Source organism: Poecilia reticulata, linkage group LG2, assembly GCF_000633615.1.
Source record: "Poecilia reticulata strain Guanapo linkage group LG2, Guppy_female_1.0+MT, whole genome shotgun sequence".
NCBI classification, from domain to species: domain Eukaryota; kingdom Metazoa; phylum Chordata; class Actinopteri; order Cyprinodontiformes; family Poeciliidae; genus Poecilia; species Poecilia reticulata.
In genome coordinates, this window is record NC_024332.1 from 14,450,874 (window position 1) to 14,456,331 (window position 5,458).

Below are 5,458 nucleotides of genomic sequence, written 5' to 3' on the forward strand. Positions count from 1 at the left end.
ACTGACCCCACCCGTCGGGAAGGGAGAGAGCAACATTACATCTTAATCTCGCTTGCTTGATGGAGAATGCAGGTCCCTGAAAGGCGGCATTTTCTGGTTACATGAACACATTGGAGGTGGATCAACCATATGCCAATCGACATGGCTACGGCTGAATGGCTCGCGTAGATTGTAACAGTGGTCCTCGCACAAAAAAATAATAAAAAGAAAAAGCCCCCCGCGGGCTCCCACACCTCCAGCAGAACCCAACAGACGTTCAGACCGCCGCTGACACAAGGCCGCCAACACCGACACAGACACGCTCAATATTGTAGCAAACAAAATAACAACAATAGCAAAAGCAGTGTTTTTATAGGTTTTAATTTAGTGCAGAGCTGGAAACATAAACCCAATGATGTAAAAATGGCTGACTGGAATCGATTGGAGCGGAAAGAACTACTCTTCAACAAATTACGAGCAAATTAGGTTTCAATGTTTAATCCGCCTGTTATTTTAAAATATGAGCAAAACCAGCTTCTGAAGATAAATCCTGATATAAAAAATATTTTATTTGAATATTTGTTAAAGTAATTATTTACAATCTCAACATTCAAAATGTCTTTTAAATTTTTATTTTAAAGCTAATATAAGCCATTAGGTATATGATGAAAAGAGCATGTAAAGTGTAACATTTAAAGTGCTATAAATACAAATTTCTTATGTTATGTTTTTCTGTCCAGATAATTTTTTTAAGRTCATGAAAATGACATTAATTTGGTTTTACTAAGCCAAAAATAACCTTTTCAAATCAAATAAAAATTATACAGAAGACKATGTTTTTCCCCATGTTGTAAGTGAAAAAAAAATCTGCAATAAATTTGAGAATTTTTATCAAAATTCACAAATTATTGACTTAAACTAATCTCATGTATCTTGCTGAAAACTGACTTGTAAGTTAGTTTTGTCTCATTTCAAGTGTACTATGATATTTGCACTAAAAGGTAGAGAAAAAAAATACTTTGTAAGATTTCATGTTTTTGCTGTTTGTTTGCTCAACTTCCAAAGAAATGGCTTGGTAGCCTTTGTTTTAACCTGCTTCATGTTGTCAGACAGGCTCTATTTAAGTCACTTGTTGATCCTGAAAGTGAGACACTAAACCACGGTTAGCAAAGTACAATCTGAATTTCCAAAAAATTATACCAGGCGTRCATGTTTGGATAAATTTTTGCCTTAAAAAATTTAATAATTATTCAAAAGTTGCTGCTTTCCCCATTCCTCCTGTTATCTTTGTCTTTAATAAAACACCTTTTGGTGACCTGAAACAAGTAAAAGCAAAGGAAAAGTGGACATTTGTAAGAGGGTGAATGATTATTTATCACTTGTGTTTCCAAGTAGGACTCATACTCGTGTCGCTATCTGAAGGTATCACACTCCGGCCTCTTTGACAAACCAGCAGAAACACTGAAAGGCCTTTTCCACACCAGTGATCCCACATGAGAGCATGTGACGACAAACATTAGGTGAAATGTGTCCAGGCTGGAGAGGCAAGCTGTCCCCGCCACTCCAGCGACTGTACCGCTGGAGAGGCCAGCGCGTTCGCCATATGGGACAGGGATGGTCAATAGGATTACGTCCTGCACCTCGCCTTCTCCCTCTTCTCTTTGGTAAAGAAAGAAGTCCCGGACTGCAAAGCCCCTGCCGATGCATCCAAGATCTCCCCGCGTTGCCCCCGCTAGCAGGGAAGGGTGGAGTGGGGCCGTGGGGGTCTCGTGGACAACGGGAGAGAGCGCGGAGTCCACCGTGTGGATTACCATATTCAACAGGACAGAGATCAAGCCATTATAGAGTGAGGACAGAAGGAGGCTTTCTTTCACACATACACACACACACACACACACAGATTCGAAGAGAAAACAGCAATGAGTGTAAGCTGGATTTGCTCGCATTGTCATGGAAAAGCAGCGAAGGGTCCGGCGATGGCAGCACTCCTCCAACAACCGCCTGATTCGTTCCCACCGCCGCGAGCGGGGCTAAAAGCCCGGCGGGGAAGAAGCTGCTGAATGCAGCAGCTGAAAGATCGAGAACGCATTCGACCGACATCTGAAGTAAGGATGCAGGCTCAGCACAACAGTCTTCGTTTGGTAACTGTCTCCCTGGTTGGGAAAGAGTTGAGCATGAAGACAGGAGGAAGAGGAGTCTTGTTTTTCCTCGTCACATAGAGTCTCTCAAAATATTACATGGCTCTGTTAAAAAGTCCCAGATTTTTCTCATGCAAAACATGAGATCATGAATGTTTTTTTTTCAGGTGTAATGCGAGATTTGTATTGTACAATTCAGCTGAATAAAACAGTTAGAAGGCAAACAATCATTATTAAAAAAATATCTAGAGAAAAAAACCCTGGATATATATATTTTTTGGCATAACCTATGCTTGCCTTTTCTGTGTGTTGGCACATATGTATTACTGTAGAGTTTTGTACCCTTCTTCTGAGTGATATGTGATCCTTTTAACTGTCTTCMACCTTTTCTGCACAGTTTAGCTTCTAAGGGATGCAAATGAGCAAATATTAAGAAATCCTACCAGGACGGTGGASCTTTATTCCTGGTTAATCAGGATTAGTGTGTAGCTTTTGATTATTTCAGTTGCAAAAATATTTCATTTTGGCACATTTAAATTTAAATCATAAATTTGAGTCACAATTCAAGTGATTTCTCATGATTTRTTTCATATTTGCATCACAGCATTTTAACTAATGCAAAAATAAAACAAAATGGAACTGAAAGTCAAACACCTTCTGCTGATGCAGAARAAAAACTGGATTGCAAGGCCAAGATTGACCCCAGCAATGATGAGTTTCTCAGTATGTCAGCAGCAGCCACACCACCTGCGATACGGTTTTGCGAAAGATTAACATCAATAAAACTTTATTGGCAATGGAGCAGAGACACGGTGATCTGTGAAGTTTGACAGAGGCCTAGAAATCTCAGGGAGCTTGGAGGGCGTGTTGAGAGATGGAGGACAAGTGGAACAAGAGAAGAAGAGTGTTATATCGGTGTAATTGTTGGAGACACAATGCTGCAAAGGCCGTAGAAAGAGGGGGAACCTGTTCCCTGGCTGCTGCTGTGATGGATGAGGTCACTGAGAGGGCTTCCCCAAAATGCAGTGTCTTCATGGGGTCAGACCGAGGTCGACTGGAGGTCAAAGTGCAACTCAAGGGGAGACATAATGTCTGAAAGTGTCCAAAAACCTAAAATGATCGGTAGCTGTTGTATTTGATGTACYAGGCAAATGTTGGACAAATGGCTGCAACCCAACACAAAATGTCATTTATTTACTATTTACTTCTTACTATAATTAGTACTTGTTTTATTGTTTTCCATTAAGTTTAAATCACGTCTGAGTGGTTGTCTTTATTCACAAAAAGTAGTATAGCCTCAATATTAGACTTTAATTGAGTCCCTTTCATTTCTATTCAAAGAAAACTGAACAAGAAATTGGGTCCAGTTGGGATATTTTTTATTTGATTCTGAATTTTAAAGTGTTATTCTTGTTCAAACTTGACAATAACTCAGTTAAAAGACCAGTTCAAGCCGATAAAAAATGAACTGGTTCATGCCTGTTCACCATGCAAAATATATTTCTGAATGCCTTGTTCATTGTATCATTCATGRGTGTTTGGATTTTTGTTTCCATTTGTGCTTGTGTTTAGACCGCCTTCTTGCTGTTTATTTATATTTGTTTAGGTTTTGCCGTATTCTTTTTATTTCTTTTGTATTCATTATTGTTCAAAAGGTCTTGCCATACAATTCATTCCTTCGTGTTCGTTTCTCTATTTATTCTTCTGTTCTTCTGTTATCCTTATGCCACAGGATTTAGTTTCGTTAGGTCAGTCTTGCTCCCTTTCCTCTAGTTTATTCTTTCTCTGATTCTTAGTTCAGTTCATAAATCAGTTAATAAATCACCTGATTTCCTCACGTGCAGCTAATGTCCTACTCCGCTCATCACTTAGCATTTAAGCTAATTGGTTTTCGACGTTTCTTCCGTTATTTTGTCTGTTGCTTTCCCCAGTCCATGTCGTTTCAAGTTCTGTGCATAAAATGACCGTCTTTGTAAGTTTTATTTTTACTTTTTAAGTGTTATGAAACAATTTCGCCGCATTTTGGTCATTTTACACTCCCAGCCGTAGTTGAACTAGTTCCAAAACAAACGATGAAATTTTATGAGCACAGTCTGCTACATGCTAATAAATTAGAAATGTGGGCAGATTAAATTATCTTCTAAAAAAATGCTGTTTTGAACAGAAATCATGGTTTGATATAGTTCTAGAGTTAAGAGCCTGAAAAATGACTTACAACTTTGGTTAAAAATGATAAAGGACAAACTAATGTATATGAATACAGCAAATTTAAGTTTTATCATATTTTTTTATAAGTGACTGCATGACGTTTCCAAACTGCACTTTTATGTTTTCATCACTTTCTTCAAATGACAGCCCCCCTAAGAAAGTGTATCCATCCTCTTTTTGTAAAGTTTTAATGTTTTTCTTTATTTTAAAATCTAAACGTAAATATGTAGAGACATACTTTGAACCACTTGGGTCCTATCTGACCATTATGTGCTCCTATTTTGCTTTTGAACTTGCATGCACATTCACCACACCTTTCCTCACTTTATTTATTTAAAATGAGCTTCATTGTTGCTTTTCTTCTTCTACCCTTTATCTAATAGTAGCCTTTGTATTCTGTGCCTGATTTGAACTCTCTCTGACTCTGAGAAGTATCACACCACTCTGTAGGAACTGCATTTTGCTCCTGTTTTCCACTTCCTGCACAATGGTTTGCAACATCCAGTCAAATTTCCTCCTGTTTTTCACGTTTTGCACTCATTCTGGTATTAGGTGGAGGCATTTAAATGGAAGATGGATAGTAATAGACACAAAATAGTTTGTTTTCCAATGCAGAATGTGTTGCCTTTTCAGATCTTTCAGCCTACTTCAAGTTGTCAGGCAGGTTCTATTTAAAAATAATGATTGCACATTAATACGGATATGGATATGGCTAGTGAAGCTGAACCAAAACCACATGATGAGGAGGTGATTATGGACCTTACCAAGCTCCGCCCAGAAACGCCCCTCGAAAGTCCCACGTGACTTCATGTCTCACATTAACCTCCTCGCAGAGCTTAGCTTATATGGGACTTTTCGTTTCGACTGACTCTGCAGAGTATTTCTGAGTCGATTAGTGTAGCATTTCTGCCGGATTTTCACAAAATATCAGCCACGACAATGGACAAGGGAACCAACAAGTTCATGTCATCTTTTTTGGACGACATCAAGATATTTTAGCCAGGCGATGCCTCTAACATTGTGCGAGTTGCAGCTAAATGCTACCAGTCAATGAGGAAAACAGCAGATTCTCACACCCCCAGCATAAATATAGCTGTGGACAAGATCACTGATGGCTATTGTTCTTGCAAGGC

The 5,458-nt window shown here is 38.8% G+C and overlaps 1 long non-coding RNA gene across 1 annotated transcript in view; it reads left to right on the forward strand.

Moving 5' to 3' along the window:
• Positions 1-3,871: 3,871 nt before the first annotated feature.
• Positions 3,872-5,458, forward strand: part of LOC103478629 (uncharacterized) — a 6,694-nt gene continuing 5,107 nt past the window's right edge. Inside the window, exon 1 of the long non-coding RNA XR_535823.1 lies at positions 3,872-4,089. This is a non-coding gene — a long non-coding RNA (uncharacterized LOC103478629). The remainder of the gene's footprint in view (positions 4,090-5,458) is intronic.